Source organism: Patagioenas fasciata, chromosome 5, assembly GCF_037038585.1.
Source record: "Patagioenas fasciata isolate bPatFas1 chromosome 5, bPatFas1.hap1, whole genome shotgun sequence".
Classification (NCBI taxonomy): Eukaryota; Metazoa; Chordata; class Aves; order Columbiformes; family Columbidae; genus Patagioenas; species Patagioenas fasciata.
The window spans coordinates 38776700-38798520 of NC_092524.1; positions in this window are offsets into that span (position 1 = coordinate 38776700).

Here is a 21821-nt window from a genome sequence, read left to right on the forward strand (position 1 = left end):
CCTCAAGCAACATTGTTTCTATTTTGAAATCCTGATTAAACACCTTAAACACCTGAGCAGTCTTATGTAGACTGATAATTCAACTGGCTTCACTTTGAACTCAGCACTACCCTTCTGAGTGATGTTGCTCAATATAAGCACTTAGAAGACTGAACCTTATATCTGTTGTTCTGAAGCAGTTTAATTCCTGATTTTACTTTATAATTGCTTAAGGAAAATTTAGTGAAAATACTGCATTTTCAATCAAAAGATGAAGAAAATGGCTTTGTTCTTTCTTTTAACAATTAGATGTATTTTATAATGTGTATAGAATGGATTTTATAACGTATTTTTATATAGAGTACATATAGAAATCTAGAAAAATACAGACTATACAGACTATAACAGTTCTGTAATTGCTAAGATTACTGAGCAGAGAATGACAGAAATCTTCAAAGCATTCTTTTCAAAGTACCAAGTGAATACATGGAACAAAGCATATTATTTTGTATGATATATTCCTGATGTGAGACAGAAGAAAAATATACAGATATCAGTAACGAAACTTCTGTTAAGCTTACTTCTTTAGGGATCAAGTCCTAAATAGCAAAAGTTTAATTTAAAAAAGGTGCAAGAGGGTGTTTTCCTTCATTTGGGATGCTTGGCAGAACAATCAAGAAGAAAATAGTGGTAGCCAGAAGAGATTAAAAAAAAAAAAAAAAAGGTTAAACTATTTCTCATATGTTAGTAAACAGAGTGATTTCAGAATGGACGCTGGAGAGGATGAGGAGAGAAATTGTATTACGGACTTCCAGAAAGAAAAATACAAACAGCAAAGAGACATGATGGACAATTTCCTTCAGTCCCTGCTATGAGAATTTGAGATATGAACTGATGTTTACAGATAAAATTTAAAAAATATTTAATCACCATACACATATCCAGACCTCACTTTCAGAAAACATAGTGACACCAGCTGTACATATACATACAAAACCACACCTGTTAGTCATACACTAATTATTTTTCATAGTGTATTTCTACTCCTGGATCCTCATTGCCTGCATTCAGTTGACATCTCAGAGTGAGATGTGCAAGCTGAGAGTGAGACCCCAAAAACGCACCTGTTCAGAAGATGTCCATACAGTGGTTACCTTGGCAACGGACATGCATGAAAACTCTCAGAAGCTTTTTTCTCACATATTCATTTTTTCTGTTCAGGGTGTTGGTTCGTATGTATATGTAGGTTCAGGCTACAAATTTTATCAATCAAACTGCAGCTGCAGATTCAACTCTGACTTTTGTTGTTTTCTGCTCTCCAGCAGCTTATGATGAATGTTTGCTGATGAATAGAGAGACTGGTATCTGGCAGAGCATGCTGCTCCACCAGAAATACACAAATCTCTGCCGAAACTGTACAGATCACTGACATGAACTTTTGCAGCATGAAAAGATTATACTACTGGTGAAGAGATGCCTACATACTATTGCACATGGAGAACAGCCTAAATAAGAAACCCCAGATTGTATCTTCCCACACTTTTCGACTTAACATACATATACATGCATGCTTAATATAAATAGCCATACTAGAATTTAGATTATTATTAGAGTTGAAGTACTGTATAGTTCTTAAATATTATCATCCCTGTTACAGAGGCACAGAGAATGACCCCAAACATGTAATATACGTTACTTGAAGCCTCCTCATTTTGTAATCAACCAAATTTGAAATCAATTTTGAATGCTATAAATTGCTGCCTTATTACAGCAAAAATTTATAACTGATCACATAGAAGTCTGTTTAAAACAGTGGATTGTATTGCTTATCATGTATTAATAATATATAATAAAAAAATTACAAGATTAAAAAATATGCTCATTATGCTTGATCGAAAGTCCAATTAGGTGCAAGTTTGGAAGGTCACCTTTTTTCACGTAGGCCCCTTACAGTTCTTCTTCCAACTTAGATTGGTTGGACACGATTATGCTCTTCATCACATTTTACACAGACATAGCTATTTCATTTTCATTGATACAATAATTAGTCTAGGTGCAAATCTAAAGGCCACTGCATTTATTTGGTGATCTTATCAGTATCCTCAGTGAGTGAAGAAGCAGTTCACATGATACTTATTCCCTGTTTCATCCCCCTAGCAGAAACAAGACCTTGTGACTCTAGTGGCCTTTTCAGCTTTGGAAGGGACTTGTATATATATTTCAGAACCAGAATCAGGAGCTTTTTTGTGCCTTCACCGCAGGGCTGCTGATACTGGTAGCTGATGATGTTAGTACACCTCATCCTATGTGGGACATAAAAACATGATCTCCCACCTGTTCTCAGTAAGACCACTGAGGGCATAAACTGGGACCTGTTGTATGAATGGAAAGGGTCCTGTATTTTAGCTGGCTTTGAAATAGGTTTTCTACTTCTGCAGTTTCTACTGATTAATTACACTAACCAGTATGCATTTTTTTCATCAGTACTGGTGAAAATACAGAAAAAAAAGAATACTGTCTTCCTTATAACTTTGGTTTGAATTCTTAGTTCTCTCCCTGTCTCCCTTTGTATTAACTTTTTTTTTTTTTAAGTATTCATTACTTAGCTGTAAACCTGACCTCTACAGTGTTTCTGCACTGTTTTATTTTCAAGCACAATAACCATGCTAACTGTACAGTAAGGCTAAATGTGAAGGATAGGTAATAATTTGTCAGTGTTTCTAGCAGAATTCAGGGACATTTCAAAGTGGTTGTTTTTTGTGTGTGTGTGTGATTTGGGCTTCCAACTTTAAAATGTGATGTATAATTGACATTTTGATACTTCGAGGCCATGGTGTATTCTCACACTTTCATGAAAAAAAAACCCAACTTGCTGACACAATCAGGAAACAGATGGTGACAAAGATCTTGTATTTAATATGCCAATCATTATGCTTTACTTGCATATTATCATCTCATTCATGAGGCCACTATATGAAGGAATTTTGCTATGCCTCTGCAAATCAATCAAGAAGTATTTTAATATTCTTTTAATACAATTTAGGTCTTTCTTACCCTTTCTACATTTCATTATATTTGGGGTGGAATGTTTATGCAAATTTACTACACTTGAAAAAATGCTTTGACAATCCTGTAGCTAGAATAGATGTCAGCAATGAAATATTCACTATAGATAGCTTCAATAGAGAGACCAAGAAATGACTTGGCAACTGAAGTATCCACATTTTCCATACTTTGCTGTGGTCCTTAATCCAAAAGCAGTGACACAGTAAGATACTATGAAGGATGATGTCGAGTAGGAGGATGGATTTTGTAATGTGGCCTCATATTTGGACCTGGACTTCAGTCAAAATTTCTGCTCAAGAAAACCACAGATGGCAGATTACCAATATATTTCAGTCAGAACTAGCACCGGATTTGAAATCACTGAGTATCTGAGCCAAGTAAACCTCTTCTTCAGCTCTGAAAGTAGGAATTTTCTTTGGAGAGTGTCTGACTCAAAGCCCCATAATATAGGAGGGAGTTTATCCACTCACAAACTGGGCAAGGACCCTCCTTGGATAGCCTGAGGTCCTCTGAAGATGTTTCAGACCGTTATTGCAAGTGGTGAGAAAAGGTTGGCTGTTTCTTCTTTATTTCTATCCTGCAATGTCCAGAAAAAGCTTCTTCCTTAATAAGTGCCAAACACTCACATTTAAAGGGAGCTGGAGTATAGTTAGCACCATTTTTTTCTGCCTCACTCCTACTTGCTATCTGTAGGTTCCCCGGGTTCTAAAATATATATTTTTCCATTTAAAGAAGTAAAAAATATTTCTAGTTTTCTGCAAAAGGAACAACACAAGCAAGAGGACATAGCACGTAGCTTGACTACTCACAAGTGCCTTGTTAACTGAGATCGAACACGCTTCTGATCTGGGTATAGTTCGGTAGTTATTTGAAAACTTACAAATTCCTCTTGAAGCAGATGGAAATACACACTGGCTTTCAGCTTGTATAAGATGTGGGGAGAAGACAGTGAATGATTTTGTACTGAAACTTAGAAAATAAGCTATTACTGGAAGAGAAAAAGGAATTTTATGCCATTGTTCGATACAATCCAATGCCATTCCAGGCACAGTACACTTCAATAGCTATTTCCATGAGAGAAGTCTCATAAGATGCAAGGTGGTCCTAAGTACAAGAAAAAATTATTCACAGAAAGGGTTGTCAGGCATTGGGACACGTTGCCCAGGGAAGTGGTGGAATCACCATCCCTGGAGATGTTTAAAAGGTGTTTAGATGAGGTTCTTAGGGACATGGTTTAGTGCTAGAGTTAGGTTATGGTTGGACTCAATGATCCTGATGGTCTCTTCCAACCAAAATGATTCTATGATTCTAAAAGTGAGCCTATGTTTCTTTCATACATGTCACAACGCAGAGTTTATGGTAGCCTTCCAGCATATCACTGTTTCTTTCCCCCTCTAATTCCCCTTTGCTACTCTCCAGCCATTTCAGGCTAATTGCAATGTGCTCTAACTCAGACTGGGAGTTCTATGTCATCTGTATTTTTTTCTGTTCCCTTCACTGGGTAGCATTCTTCATTTATCTTTTCCAAGCAGGCTTGTGGTTTATGAAACCAGAAATCCTAGAAGCTGAAACTCTGTGTTCCTTTAACTGACTGAGAAAAACAAAACAAAACAAAACACACGAACACAACCCACAAGCCCAACAGAGCATTGTGTAACAGATGAGCTGCTCTTAAACACAGGGTCAGATTTATTGTTTGTTTCATTACTTATCAAAGACAGTGGCTTACACACCTTGCACTATCTAGACAGCAGTCTCTTGGGATGTCAAAAGTCAAGGTTACATCAGCTCCTGACTTTATCCAGGCTCTATGATGTACAATGTCACCACAACGGAGCACTTCCTCTTTGTTCTGGGAGAACTTGATTCATAATGAGCCCATCTAGGGTGTACTCAGATTGTGATAAAGAGGCTCCTATTTTAGAGAAACAGGTGTTGGCTTTGATTAGAGTAAAATGACATCATCCAAGGAAGAGGAGCAAAAAAAAGCAAAGGGAAAGGAAGGCAAAAATAGAAAAAAGTGGCAACCAGACACAAATACATTTGCACATATAAAGCTGTTCTAATGAGAGCCAAATTGATTTGACATTCAGTGGCAGTTTGAAGCCAAAAAAAGCAAAGCAGCCTACAAAAGGCCCGGCTCATTGTTTATGGAGTGTCATACTTCATCGTCTGTGAGACCAATAACAGTGATGGGAAGACCTTTCGAAGCAGGGAGTTTGCACAGAATGACTGTGTGGATACCACTGATGTCAGATCCAATAGAATGATTGTGAACTATTTCCTGAATTGAAATCATGTTTGTCAGATGAAGTAGATGTTCTCTACAGATTATATCTTTTAGAAGAGGATTTGCTACATTGTTAGACTTCTTTGCTAATTTATCCCAGGCAGACACAGTCACAATACTTATCCAATGATCGTATTGATCATCAAACTGCCCTGAAGAAAAAACATAGGAGAGAAAAAAAAAATAACATAACATGCAAATGCAGCTTCCAGTACATGAAATTTAATCTCTTTAAGAAAAAAGAACTTTGCACAAAATCATGCAAATCAATGTAGACATCCCTTTCATAATTTTTATTTTCATAGATAACTTTGTAAATATTTTTACAAACACAATTTTTTACATTTTCCTTAAAATAGTGGACCCCTGTCATTAGTCAACTCTAGAATATATTTCATCCATCTCTGCTTTCAGTTAGAACACCTGGTAAGGAGTGACATGTTTATCAAATGTTGGTGAATGCCAACATGAATTAAATAAGCCTTCAAAAAAACGTGAGAGCCTTGTACAGGAAAGGGTATGTGTAGAAAGCAGTCTCTCTCTTCCTGCCTTCTAGCTGTGAGCTCAACCTAGATATCACAATATTGATATTAAATTCTGATACCAATGTTTCTGTTTAGATTTCACTAGAAAATCTGTCTCTTCCTTGGGGGGAAAATTCAGGAATTTCAGCCTCCTGGGTCTCAATTCTCTAATGACTTGATAGAATACAAATAGACAGTGATTTCAAATTAGCAAATCCTTAATCACATTTTACATGTAGTATCTAGTATGGCTTCATAACACAAAAAGCACTATCAGGCTATAATGGATGGCACAACTATATGCAAAACCATTAAGAGAGACAAGACACATGGAGGTAGGCCTAAATGAATAAATGAAACATTTTATTTCATTCATGTTAAAAAGAAAAATCAGCTTAACCTTTTTTTTTTTTTTTTTGTGAACCTTCCATTCTGCTTCATGTAAATATTTGAGTCTGTGAGTTAATATCATGACCACCCATCAAAATAAATAGATCAAAATGTTTAAATATTCACAAAAAGCCAACATTACATCTCTATTAAATACTGTATTCTGTGACATATGAAGACAGTGTACATTGGTTATGAAATATATATGCAGATATAATTTCTGCTGTGTTAGCTTTATGTTGTAAATCATATGATTGAGTTTCTTTTGTCATATTTAGGAGAATTATAAACCACACTGGAATAAATTATCAATTTTGAGTACAAGATAGGTTTCTAAATTCACTCTGTGACAGAGATTCAAGGCCATTTCAATTCTACCACAGCCTTAGCTTCCATTTGCAGGAGAAATGGGGTTGCTCTGTGTCTAACACCCACTGGTTTAGTAGTCAGTCTAAAGTCCTGCAGTCACGGCATTTAATTCTGTTGAATTAAATATTAAAATGCAGTCAGCATGATAAGCCCTTCAACAAGTGGCTTTTACTTTTCTCAGGCTGTAAGGGTTCTCATAGACAACCACATTGTAGAAAAAGTAAAGAGAAAATCAGTTACTGCAGACTGCAGAAACGCATTGCTACCAAATTTTGTTAAAACATTTAAAATGTTACCTTTTAGGATTCAGTGTCAGAATTCTAACACCACAGAAGTGAACGCGAGCAATTTACATTTCCCTTAGAGCTATTGTTTCACACTGTCTGAAGATTCAGGCTATGTCTTTCACTGCTGAGAAACGATGTATTTTGCATCAAGCAATGTAAACTTTCATAAATTAGTGAAAACAAGGAAAAGACAAATTTTACTTTAATGTTGTTAGTCAAGGTTAAACTCAGGCTCACATCTGCCATTACACTGACAAAATATAAAGACAAATCACATGATGTCAACAATGAAAATATAGCCTTTGCAAGAGAACACTGTATTAATTACCCACTGCTCAAACTGGAATTTTCCCTTCACAGTTCCACACTCACAAAGTCTGAAAATACCTTCCATTTTGGTATTTCCTTCCACATCTGTGAAAAGTGATCATTATTATATTAAATTCTTCCGAAAAAGAGAGAACCAAAGTAAGTAGGCTCAATTTATAAACTTTTGCACATATATTAAAATATAATAATAATTTATTGGTACAAATTACAATTAACCACTTATATTAGTTACAGTCAAAATATCTTTTTCATTTGGTCACTGTCTGCTTTCTCTGCTATATCAAGACCAAATATTATTTGTAGAAAAAAATTCATAAGTCATCTTGAAGAATGAATATGTCAAATTTCTAGTCTGGTCATGCAAACTTTATATATTGACATTCACAAAAGTGACATTCGCAAAATAGTTTCTCAGTTTGATTTTTCCTACCAGACAGACATGTGTCATTAAGCTGAAAAACTGTTTTCAAGTAGTAGATTTAGGCAGCTGATTCTTTTTAGTTCATCAAAAGGATGAATAACACCTGATTAGGATGTGCAATTTCCAGGTATGGAACAGCTGTTTCATCTAGCAAAAAGAGCAGACCAAGTCACTAAAAGCTAAAGATAAGCTAAGAAATAAAGACTTTAGTTTTACTTTGTTTGCCTGACACAGAGGGTGATTAACTCCTGGAACAAATTAACTCAGCAAGTGGTAATTTCTCCATTGCCTGTAATATCTGCAGCAGAAGTGGATATTTTTTTCTCTGAAAGACACAATTAATCCACGTTTGGCACAAAATTTATTGCCAGAGATAAAGGTGTGGCAGCTTGCCTTCTCTGATAATTTAACCTAAGTTTGTAACTTCTCATAGCGCTTCCTCGATGGCAGGCTGTGGATAGTTTAGATAGATGGCTGCTGAGCTGTTCCTGACACAAGTTATTCAGCTCACAAAAAAGAAACGAGGTAAAATTTTATGTGCTTGGGTTATTTGAAGATCTAATAGTCTGGATGACCTAGGGATTTCTTTAGTCTTAAAACTGACAATTTTCTATTAGTATCTCTAGGACACACAAGTACACACAAGGAATAAAATGAAACCCTACAGGAGTGAAAATATTCCTCTGATCTATTCCAAAAGTGGTTCTTTAGATTTTTAGACCCTCAAAATATTTAATCTTATCTGCAATATTACAGTGAAAATAATTTTATTTGCATTCTTTTTTATTTCCAGTGTCCACAATCTGTTTACTTATATTCCATACAGCTACGTCTGACTGTACAATATTTTATTCCATTTATCTACCTTCAGCTGAATTGTTTAGCAAATTCCAGCTTGCTGCTCCTTTCCCAGCTCAGTAGAGTCACTGAGCCTGCATTGGTGTACTGAAATCCTCAATGACAGGGATAATCTCTACTGCTGATTGCAGAAAGACTAGAGCAGGGTTATCAAACTCATTTTCACCAGGAGCCTACTCCTATATTTATACAGTCCTAAAATTACATTTGGCCCTTCAAAGGCAACCATGAGGCTGATGTAGCCTCCATTGAAAATGAGTTTGACACCCTTGGACTATAGGATGGCTTTAAAAAAGAAAAAAAAGGCAGGATTTACACTTAGATAACTAAGAGAACTGATGCTAGGCTTGTGAACAGAGCACGTTAAATACAGACATGAAGATAATATCAAGTGTGACTACTGACTACAAACTCTATTCCTTATAGACTAGTTAAGTTTTCAAGAGAAAATGTTCTGCTTGGGAATGTTGTAGGGAATTATTTTCAAGAGGAAGGAAAGGAATAGGAGTTATCCTGGCAGAAAACTAAAGTGCAAGTCTCTCTTTTCCTCGTCTTTCCTAGCACTCAGTATGCCACTCTCTTGTTGCAGTAGGCTGTTTGGAGGCATATTTTCTAAAACAGTTCCCAGCCAGACAACCTTCACTCATGCCAAACTGCTCATTTTAAAGCTGTGAGTTCCCTAACTGAGGCTAGACTTAGCCATCCTTACACAAAACTAATAAAGGCTACAAGTTGTCTCCTGTGTGCCATTAAACACACCTGTTCACTCAGGAGGCTCTTTCTAAGTAACGATACCAGGTCTATCTGTGCAGCTGGAAATTACTCAAATAGTGCTGCAGCAACCTGCAAAAGTTGAAAATGAGTAGTTCCTAGGAAATAATGTTGCAAGAAGTTCTTATGACATCTGTTCCCAAGAGATAAGCAGTTCATGCGCCATTACAAGCCCATCAGTTTCTTGAAAGGAAATGTATAGACCTATAGCATAGCACATACGTCTTTTGTGCAGGCTTTCACTAACAGAAAGTGGTTTGCATATATATCTCCAAAACTCTGGTTTTAACATGTTTTAAGGTGTTTAACTGCAATGTAAGCACTCATTGCAGTTCAGTGGCTATTCTCTGCAGTTCAGAGTGAAAATCTAACTTAGATGCTCTGAAACAACCCATATTTCTGGACATGTCTGAAGTTGGATGAATGTAGCTGCTTTTTTGAGTAAAAAAAAAAAGTGGGGGAGAACAATGCAGACAATGGGAAAAAAATATTTTAACTTCACAATTATTAATTGCATGCCATCCTTTGTGTATTGCAGAATTTTTCTTGCTCTGAAAACCAAGTGATTTTAATTTGGTAGACAACCTGCACATGACTGTTAGAAGAAAAATCTCAAAACCGGGTATGTCAAATCCCTTTTCATAAGGAAACTGCAGCATAGAAAACTTTGCATTATATGTATCAAAGAGGGAATATGTAAAGTGTAAAAATGAGTTTGAGTGTCTTTTGGTCAACTGTGAAATGCCATTTGTAAATGGAAGTAACTTATGTTCATTAGGGTTTCTTTTCCCCTCTAATTCATTGCAAGTTTGCTTTTATTTATGAAAAGAGATTTGATCAGCTAATCAGAGTGTAGAGGTAGTGTTGACTCATTCAGCCATATTCGGCAGTTTTTATTCACTTTTATACTTCATTCCATTTTCACTCTCGGAAACTCATTTACATAATCTCCGTATGGTCATTTCACAGTAACTGTATGTGACTCTGGATATGCCAGCTAATAATTACTCTAAGTTATCTAAGAATCCCTAACCACATAGTGACTACACAGTAATTTCTTAATACTCAGACTCTAGATGGAAAGCCCTTTGACTGGTCCAATTCTATTAAATGTCAGGCTGTTTACCAACAACAAAGACTGTGCCTCTGCTTCTCAGCCCCTGCAGCTGAAGCAGAAAATGCCAGCATTTACTTAAAGAAGAAGGGTAGAAAAAACCCTTCTTTCCTCTATGCTGGGTCCTGTGGTTGTTGGAGTGAATAGTAGTTTTTGTCATTGATTTCAATGAGAATTGAATCTGACTCATACTTTTCATGCCCCATTCTCTTGCTTTTCAGGAAAATACTTTATTTACACATTAATTGTCACAAACCTATAATTTCTGTAGATGAGATTCTGCTGTATTTCCTCATCTACTGACTTAGTTTAGGTTTTCCATCATCTCTTATACAGAGACACGATGTGCATGTCTGTATATCTGAACATGTAATTTCACTAGAAAAATAGGAGAGGAAGTAAGAATTTTCCCTTGGAACTTTTGTAGGTCTAAATCTGCAGGCATTTGCACTATAGCATCCCAGCTTCCCTGAACTTTGGCCACTACTTTCCAGCATTACTGTGACACAAGTTGGTGTATCATGAGACTGCTTCCTTTTTGTCAGTGTAGAGCTTGGATTAAATGACTATGGAAAGGGGCAAAGGCAAATTATGACAGGCAGGACATTGCACCACTTCCTCCTTAGCAATTGAATTAAAAAATGCCACTGACTTTAATCACCAGTTACAGGGTATTGAATTGTCCAAGGTTTTAGAATTTGGCAGAAGAGGTGAAAAATTTCTGAATGGGGATGAAGGAAAACAAAAGAAAAGCCTGTATAAAAATGTAGGAGAAAAAAAAAAAAAGGCTGTTTTCTTTGATAACTTATAGAATACGCAGAAATAACATTTGGATAATGATTAAATAATACTGAGAAATTCTACTCTGCAAACAAGGAATTTCTCAGGGTTGTGTATGTGTGTGCTATTTAATTGTTTTGGATTTTTGGTTGAGAGTTCTTTTCAAAAAGAATGATGTGATCTAAAAAGAGAGGACAAGCTTGGTTCAGTTATAGCTTTCATATAATTACTACAAACTAATGCAAATTAGACTGTAGGTCTGCTCAATGTACATTTCTGTGCTTGCCAAATTATGTTTGGCACTGTGGTCAAGCAATAACAGATGCACACTGTGCCTAGTTTTCTCGGGCTGTTCAATAATTAGGAGGGCCCTGTATTATAATAAACCACATCCCCTTGGCTGAGATTTGGATGCAAATTGCACACTAATTCACTTCCAAGTTTTTTGGAAGCATACCAAAAGACATGAAAATTAGGGAAATATACTATTTACTCCGGGAAATGTGTTTAAAACTAAATAAGGCTCATTTGTAAGCAGTGTTCATCTATTCCATCCTTGTAAAAAAATTAACAATAAGTTCCCTTTCCTTTACACTATTTAGCTCAGCTTTAGCACAGAGCAGCTCATGTGACACCTCTGCAATGTTCATGGCATCTCTATTATTCTTGTGCTGAGAGAGTACAATATAAGACAGTTACTCTGCTTTGTGTTTCTCTAAGGTATTGCTGAGCCTGAGTGGATGATATCAGTTCAATGAAAGACTTGAATTGCACTGCAATCCCAGTTCTTTGCAATCAGTTGTGTTGTAATGGCATGCTGTATATAGCAGAAAATTTGTCTCTTGAAAAGGCTGGAGATTCTTTATCGTTAGCTATTATACAAAGGCTGAATGGACAGATTCAATGAAAACCAAATACTTAACGAAGGAAATTCTAGGAAATCCAGCAATGTAATGTAGTTACATGTGCAGATGTAACCACACCTGTCTCCAATTTCTGGAGAAACAGAAAATTAAAATAATTGTACTTTTCGCTACATGTATTAACAGGTAGCTAGTTTGTCCTGAAAGTCATTTAACATTGAGCTGCTTTGAAGTAATAGCACTCTTAAACAGAGAAATATAATGCAACCTAAAAGCGGTGTAATAAGAGATACATCTCCACAGATTAGGACTATTCTGTACACGCTCTATACAATTACAGAAAAAAAGGCAGTTAAAATGGTAGAAATCAGAATGCTCTCCTGCAGTATTATTTTGTTTGTTGGTTTATTTTTTAAGAAGAAATATCACAGAACATAATTTTGTAAATCTTCCAAAGCATTTTAAATTTTACAGTGATGTTCAAGCAGTTCTTTGCAAGAAGACAATGAGGAAAAACATTGCTTGCCAAAAAATAAAACCCTCTTTCAACATATTCTACACTGCCTGCACAGTGTTAGTGACCACAGTATAGTTGTGACATGTGTGACTTAGTTATGAACTAATTCACATGGGGACCAACAGAAATCTCTATAGTAAAGCAAAAGTCAGTAGGCTTAACTATGAAAAAATTGATAATATAGAAATACAGGCACAATGACAGTAGACAAGTGTTCTAGGATTAAAACTGTTTTTAGGAGAATAAATCAATGCTGTGACATGCAGCTATGGCTAGACTGCTATGTATATCAGGTTTACAGAGTTTTATAGTAGGTGGGTTTTAGGTGTTTCTTAGGTGTTTATCCTATTTGGACGTCGTTGGTATTGTGACTATATAATCATAGACTAACAGAACAGCAAGAAAATTCTTGTTTCCAGCATGACGAACACAGACTTAACTACATGAAAGCAGTTTTGGCAGAAGTACTTTTCACTCTGCATGTTGAAATTGAAAACAGGCTATAGACTAAATGTGGAAAAGCAGCTGAAATTGTAAACTTATTCAAATAATTTAAAGTAATGGAATATGAAGAGCTTCAGGTGAATTTTTCAGAAATAACTGATTGAACAACTTAGATAAGCCTCAACACAGATAAGACCTCCCTAAAAGACATTAGTAAAAGCAGTCTAAAGCATTTATACATAATGATGTCTCCTGACTTAGTTGTAACCTCTCAGGAAAAAAAATCCAGGCATTACTGTAGACAGCTCAATGAAGAGACTTGTTCAGTGGTGATTAAAAAAGCAAATAAGATGTTAAATTGTGTTAAGAAGGGAATAGAGAATAGAAAAGAGAAGATTACAATTCCATTATATAAATCGATGGCACATTGATTACTGTATTCAGTTAGACATCTTATTTTAAAAAGACACAAATGAGAAGGTGAAATGAAGTACAAAGAAAATGACAAAGGCGTTACCTTATGTCAGCCTCTCCAGAAGCATAAGGGACTACATGGAAAATGTTAATCCCAATTTGAAAGAATCATCCCCAGAAAGCTAGCATTTTTTCTAACATTTATCAGATGCAAACTAACATGTTTTGTAACATTTAGGAGAGCCTGCTTCAGCATGTTGCCAGTGTCAGATGCAGGAAAATACAATAAGGGTATAGAGACATTTTCGGACTCCAGTCACTCTGTTGTGTGTGCTCATAACAGATGTGAAGTATGTGCAAATCCAAATCAACACTTGAAAAATACTGTGATTTCTGTTTTTAATGAAGAATCTTTCTCCAAAATTAGTCTTTCCACTTAAACTTCTGGATATCTCTAGCTTGTCTCATTTTCTTGGAAAGGTGGGTTAGGGGTGAACCTGAGGCTTTTGGGTCTTGGAGTGTGGGGAGATGTTATTGGTGCTTTTATGAGGAATTTGCTATTATTTTTACAGAAACAAATTGAGGTCAGTTACAATTTATATTTATTATGTTGTTGTGAAGTGATGAGGGTTGTTACATCTTGCCTGAACTGTTCAAGACAGCAGGATATACATGTAGTAGCTACCCCAGACTTGGAGAAGACCTCCGAAAACATCGAGTTTAGCATATCTATATCTGGTGAAACAATATGTGTGCATACTAAACATTGAAAATAGTCCAAGAGCTGCCATTAATTTGAACTGATCTGAAATCATTATCTGGAACTGCCAGGAAACTGAAAAATGAGTTGTTTCCACAACTCCTATCTAAGATACTCCATAGCTTTTGAGGAATGTACAAGAATGTCATCATCTCTGCTGCTGACTTCAATAGAGCATTAATTCACTAAATAGGAAATAAAGCACTGAAAATAATGTGCCTGTCCACTCAGAAGAGACTTTGCTAATACTCCTATATCCAGTTACGCTCCTTCTTTGTATGTGGTGAATGCAATACATGAAGAAGTCTGGAGTGTTATGAGTAAAATAGTCTTCTAATAACATTAAGTAAACTATACCTCAAGTTGTGTAAACCTATATAATGATAAATGTCTAACAAAACTTTGGATATGAAGCAGACCAAACATGTTGTCAATTGTCTTGGTCTTGCCAGCTACTTTCCTTCAGCAGTTGACAGCTTTTGTGATTTTTTTAAGTCGATTGTACTAGAGGTGATAGGGTTACACTGGCATGTATTCTGTATCTGTTAGATGGCTGTCTGCATTGAAAACTCAATGATCTCTGCAGATTCCTTGTACTCAGTACTCCCACGTTCCTTATCAAAATTTTCCTAGGAAAACATCACCTCTACTGTAGTATCAGGTGAAAACCAATATAAATAAATGCATTTTTCTACATTTGATTCATTGAATGACATTGCATGACACCATTAAAATTATCAGTATGACTTGCTGTTTTCCATATCAGAGTCTCCTTCATTACCTCTGGCAAGTTAGACAGAACTGAAACCAAACAATATGTTTTAATCAACTGACTATAAGAAATCTTTTCAAAATTTATGGCCTTCAAAATTTCAAAGAAATATGTGAACATTTATTTTCAAGCATTTTCAATTGAAAATGACCCATTTTCCCATTAGTCCACTGAAAAGCATCTGTATTTGCTAGCATGGTGGATAGTATTCTCTGTTCAAACCTAGGAATGCTCTAGGAATGGTATAATGACTAAGGCTAAACTGTTCTCTTGAAGGCTTGATGCTAGCCGTGTGATGTGTTTCAGCCCATAAAAAAATAACAATTCTACAATATCACTCAGGAAAACTCTTAAGTCTAGTGACTCTTACTTGTCATTTTCGTATTACAGAGTATGAACTGGCAGCCTTTTTTGCTCAGATATGAAATACAATTTCTGTCACCAGTTACCAGTGTTACATATTCCTGTTTCTTAACATGTTACTCAGACTTCCTCTTTTGCAGTTGTCCTGCAGTTCCCTGGGAGAACCAGAATTCAACCTCTGAGACTGTCACATGGTACTTGTAGAACGAGACAAAAAGAGTTTCTCATTTATATCATTTCTTCCTGGATAATACAGACTGTGAGGCAAGATCATAGCCAAGTGGGAGGGAAATTTAAAAATAAATTACTGACTGGAGGAATGGTGTGACATTTGTGGAGAAACTAAAACAAGACACAGGCTGGTCCTCTTCCATCGCTTGAGAGAGGAAAAAGACCAGCAAAGGTATACGCACCACTCAAAGCCTAAGAAATAAAAGTTTGTATTTGATGTGAGTGGAACGGTCTTGTGCTGTTCTTTGTACACCGGCATTTTAACACTGGCATTTTCAAGATATAATGTCTTTCCTTTACTCTCCAGCATAATGAGTTTAATCGCTCCATACCAGAAGTACTATTTTATGAGGAAGCACGAGGGACTGCTCCAGACTGTCCTACAGCTGAGCAGCCACAACATTCATCTGGAAAAAACAATTTTGAATTGCCATTAGGCAGAACAGGTGATTGGGCCTGTGTCTGCCACAGACTCAGTGAATGTTGTAGTAAATAACCTATCTGGTATGGAATGGAAAAAAGATGGTCCTTCACTCCTACCTAGTGTTATTTCAATTTCCTCTGTGAAAAAGACTACTTTCAGAAGCGGTTTCAGGGTAATGAATCTTATTGTCCTATGTTGTCTCCCTGCAACCTAGACATGTAAATGTCAGCCCTCAGGTACTTAGGAGAAACCTCTCTTTTCAGTGTTTCTCATGAGCTATTTTAAGGAACTTTTGGTCTACGTTATGTTTTTATGGATGCAATTGTCAGTTTTCTCTCCCCACAGACTTCATGCAGGGAAACGAAGCACCTGGATTACAATAAGTGGCAGGTTTGCTGCTGCAATAACCGGTCAATGTTTTGATGCCCAAAAGTGTTTTGCAGTGAAGTTTTATATCCTCAAGAATTTGACGAATTTGCAATTTTAAAGAAGTGGGATAAAACTTTCTCAGAAGTGGTTACAAAAACTGGGGACACTTTTGTTAACTGAGCTGTCATTCTGGCACGGTATCGAGTCCATGGCAGACTCACAGAAAACATATTGCATCATAAAATAGACCATGTTACAGAATCTTAGAATGGAGTAGAACTAAGAACGTGAGGTAAACCTGTACTTGTTATCTCATAGAGATTAAAACAAACAAACCAACCCCACCCACATACACACACACAAAAGTCAAAACCAAACAAACAAACCAAAAAAACCCCACAAACACAAACCCCCCAAAGAAACAAAACCAACCAACCAAAACCAGGCAAAAAAACCCCAACCCAGCAGAGGGTTAATTTAAAACTAAGAAGAATCTACTTCAGGCAGTAATGTTTTTTAAACCTTCCTTTATAATTTTTGCTTATCAAGGAGTGCCCTTCTGGTACATCAACTGAGCCAAGACTGAGTTCTCAAATACTATGATGGCTTCTGTTAATTAGATAGTTTATCTGTGATGAGTTGTTGACACTGAGATGATTTGTGTTAAATAATTTTAAAATATTCTGTGGGGCACTAACTTAGATGCATTGTTTGTTCTTATTCCAGGCCCTGGCTTCAATCTTTTTTACAGCCCTCAACAGAAATGAAGTTGATGCTTCAGCAAACTTCTCTAAGTCAGAACAAGTAACACTGCAAAGATATTTCCGAGTAACTGGAAATCTCTGCAATAATTTGGTCTGTCTATACCCTGGACTTTAGTCTAATGTCATAAAATTCAAATAACATTTTTGGTAATATTATATAAATATGTTAAGTTTTGCTAGTTTAGCATTTCTTACATATTCCTTTTGTGATGTCTTCCCTCCATAAATCATCTTCAGTCCCCCAATTCAGAGCAAAATGCACAAAAAACTGCCAGAACGTGACACTTCTTTCTGCTAGGGTGCTATATTTTTATACATCTTTTGGTGAGCTACACTTTCACAGGAAAGGTGGATAGGCTGCCTTTTAATTGTGAAATGCACTGTTGGTTACAAAAATCTACGCACTGTACTTCAGTGATGCTTACTAAGTATTACACTGTTTGAAATGAAAAAAAATTGTAAGGCTGCATGTGGATGAACCACGTGCAAACACAAGTAGGAAGTACTCTGGCACCATAATAACAAGAGCGCATCATTATTTGTTCTTTTTGTTCTTCTACTCTGTAAATTACTTTTCTCCTATCTTGCTTCTCTAGTTTTATACCTTTTCATCTTCCCATTTCTATTATTTTCTTTCCTGCTCCACCTTTCAACAAAAATTATAGCCTTCTTTCTGACTGTTTTTTCCACTTTCCTCTTGTTTGCCTCCACTCTCTCTCTAGTCTTTAAGCCTCAAATGCTCCCTTTTCCTTCTCAACGCCCCATCCTTCCTGAGTGGGAGTGCTGCCCATGCCGTGATAACACCTCAGACTCTGTTGTGATCTCCATTCTGTATTTGCACATGGATACAGTCCCCTAATTGAGAGGCTTTTTTTTATATATTAAAAGCATTAGACATTTATATGTAGGAATAACACTTGCAAAGACATTCTCTAGGTTAAAAGTTAAAAGGGATGTCAATCATCATACTTCAGAACATAAACAGATTGCCAGCGTGGGTTGAAAAGGAATTTTCCCCACATAAAATCATAGAAGTTTGCAATAGAAAAGAACTAATAGGTCAGCCAATCCATCTACCTGCCAATTCAAGCTTCTTCCCTACCATGTATTTTGCTGTTCCTTTGGCCTCTCAAAAATCTCAAGCGATTGGACTGTTAATGCTTCCCTGTAGAGATTATACAGTCGTTTAGTGCAACTAGTTTGCTCTCCATTTTTTTTCAGACAGTCTAAACTTTCTTTTATTATCTTCATCCCACTAGGCTTAACGGCACTCCTATCATTAAATAACATTTCTTTCCTGCCTTATTTTTACACCTTTCCAGTAAATATAAATTGCTGCCACGGCCTCTTTGGTGATTCTTACCTAACCTGTTAGTTGATTTTAGCTAAGCAAACAATTCTTTTCAGTATCATCTCTGCTTAAAATTATACTCCAGTAACTACAGCACACATGAGAATAATCACCTACACCACGACTGCAGGAAAACTAGATCTTCTGACTATAGATACAATTACACATAAATAGATTTGTCAACAAGAATATCCATATATGTGGTACGCTTACACCCATGCAAAATGAATGTGCTGCTAACTCTGTTATAATTTGTTGTAAGACAGCTCTTTCAGCTGTGTGAACATTTTTGTGGTACTCAGTTCTGTCATGAAATTCTCTGTTCAGGAAGTATGAGGGTTTTCCAAGTCAGGTCTCTGTCTCTTCAGTGGTAAAAATTTTGTTTGAGGATTCAGAACAATGATGAATTTTCAATAAAATGAAAAATACGAGAAAAGCTTTAAAGGTTGACAGGAGGACTATACAAGTAAAAGAGTACTGTATGTCCCCCTTCCTGGGCCACTCAGAAACCATCCCACAGACCACTAAAATCAGCCACACCAGAATGCTCCAGCATGTTTTAAATGTCTTGTATCTTACCTTGTAAACAGGAGGAAGATCAAAAGATGCACAGGTAACCCTGAAACAGGCAAAGGGACACATACTTTTGCAGATGTGACAGAGGACAGGGTGAGAAAGCCCTGCATTGCTGTCCAAAGGTATCACAGGTGAGTCTTCTGTTACCTGTGGGATTAGTAACATGTCAGAAGAATGAATAGCAAGATATAACTCTTCTTTTACTCTGTGTTACTGTCATAGCAGAAAACCAACAGAGAGAATGTCAATCCTTGCCACCAATGGCTTTCAGCTACCATCTCCAGTTTCCATTTTCCAGACAAATGTAATTCTCCACTCTCCTAAACCTCATATCACCATTTTCCTAGAACTATGGCTTTTGCATGTGTAAGGCTTGCTATGGAGATACTTTGAAAGTCTTGTGGTCAAATTCTAAGCAGCTGTTATCAGACAAAACTGGCTGATGACCTCCACTGCACTCCCTAGCCCTCAAGATACTTTCAAACTTCATTGACCTAAGGAGGTCACTGGCTTAGGAAGTTCATACAGCAAAAGCAGATTGCAGTGGTCCTCCTGCAAAAGTATGCTGAAAAGTACAATATAGAACTTCCTATTGTAGGTCAATTTCTATTATAATTCTAGCAAGCAAGCAGGTAATATAGCTAAAATACAAGCAATGAAATGGTTACTATAAAGTACCCTACCTAGACACATTTCTGTAACTCTATTTTTATATTTCTTTACATCCTTTGTAGATTAGCGTAAACACAATTAATTAATCATGAAAAGCAGCTCCTACAGAGTAGAAGCAGGATTTTAGCTTCCAAAGCAACTTCCCTGCCAGACCTGAAAAATCTTATTCATTGTCAAGCAGTGTCACTCTTCTTAGCCAGCCTTTGATACCATGAGGTGCAGCAACCAAGAATTGCAGCAGTCTGCCTGTTTTTTGACATGGATACAGGATTGAAATATACTGGGCTATTTGCACCATCTGGTACATGCATTTCAGTTGAATGAAAGCAGATGAACTCCTGGGCACTTTGGTGATGAAACACCAGGAGAAAAGGAAACAAAACCCAAGAGACAAAAAAAAAAAAAGTGAGGAAAAGAAAGCTGAATTGGTCTCATTTCTGGACTATGGAAGGCCATCTTCTAGGTTTCCTCACACTCGACATGGGCCCACATGTTTGACTCCCTGCACGTTTGGAATAGGAATAAGTTAGATTAAGCAGAATGTTCTAATGATCTTTTTCAGGTTTGAAATCTAGGGATCTATGAATATGTATATATCAATGTTGCTGTGACTATGATTTGCAGCTGTCAATCAGTTTGTCTTTATGGCTGTAAATTTTCATTTCACTAGATTTTTTGTGTAGCCTTCTAAAACGCATAAAAGTCTACTCCACATCTCCACATTTTAGACAGAAGAGTAATGCATGATTAACAGTATGCTGAGAGGTGTCACATTCACATTAACACTGATGTGTGAACCAGTGGTCAAATGGCAGATTACATGTCTGTCACAACACATCAGGGCAGTGTTCCAGTCTGCCAGCTTTACCCTGCCCAGCTTCTTCAAACAAAGAGTTCTTCCGAAAAATGTAGCACAAAAAAGAATGTTGAGCCTTTGGGGGAAAAAGAAGTCTGTCTCACGGTCAAGCTTTTTGAAGTCTTAGTAACATCAAATGGCAGAAGAGGTCACTCACAGCCACATAACCTTGCAGGTTCATGGATGTCTATAACTCAAATGTTGCATATGTGGCCTTATCACAGATTTTCTGCATGATAACTATATTACTGAAAAAGTACTACGACTGGCATATTTTTATTTGGAGAAAGGATGCCAATTCTATCAAGGCTAGAAAAACTCTGACCGAATTCCAAGAGAAAAAGCAAGTTTTTGGAATATAATTTGAAGCAAGAAGTTACAGTTCATTGGAATTGTCATTAAAAGTGTCCCTCTCCTTTTGTCTTAAGAACATAATTTTCTTTTTAAAGGGGATAGTTAACTAGCTGCTTGATTTCTTATATAGCAAATAGTCACACCTGCAACTGAAGTGACTTATAGCAGTTAATGATGTCTGAAGCCAATACATATAATGAAGCAGAACATATATTCAATCCCTTGGGATGTTTTCACATATTAAAAGTAAAATTTTAGATAATAATTATAATCCTGTTTGAAAAATCAAAAATACTTTCCCAGGGTTTAAAAATGCTTTCTAGGGGGTTGTGAATATCATGCTCACTTGCACAAAGCCGACTTCTTACATGCTGTAAGTCCCAAAAGATCTGCTGAACTTTCCTGGAAGTTAAATTGTTCCAGCAGTGCTCTCACTGCACTGGAAGCACAAAATGGAAGATAGCAAGGATAAAATGTTGAAAACACTTAATAACATAAAAGTTACGTTCTATTTTGAAGAACACCCAAGTTATATAGGTCTTCTTTACAACATAAAAATGTGCCTGCTGAAGAATCTTATCAAAATACTATACTTGTGAGTAGTTAGCATATGAGCCAGTATTTGGATACAGACCAAAATGAGTAGCTAAGTATTGTCTTGGCTCATCTCTTCAATGTTAATATGTGTTTATTATATATAATGGACTTGATGATAACCTCTTACAGCATTTTAAGCATTGACTTTATTGGAATCACTCCTGACTTATACAAAACCAAGAACTGGAAGATGGAATATTTGTATAGATATGATATGGAAATATATATATATATATATGAAACGTGCGCATTATCAATATGCTATGTATAATGTCTCTATACAATAATATAGAATACATAGTCTACACTCTGCAA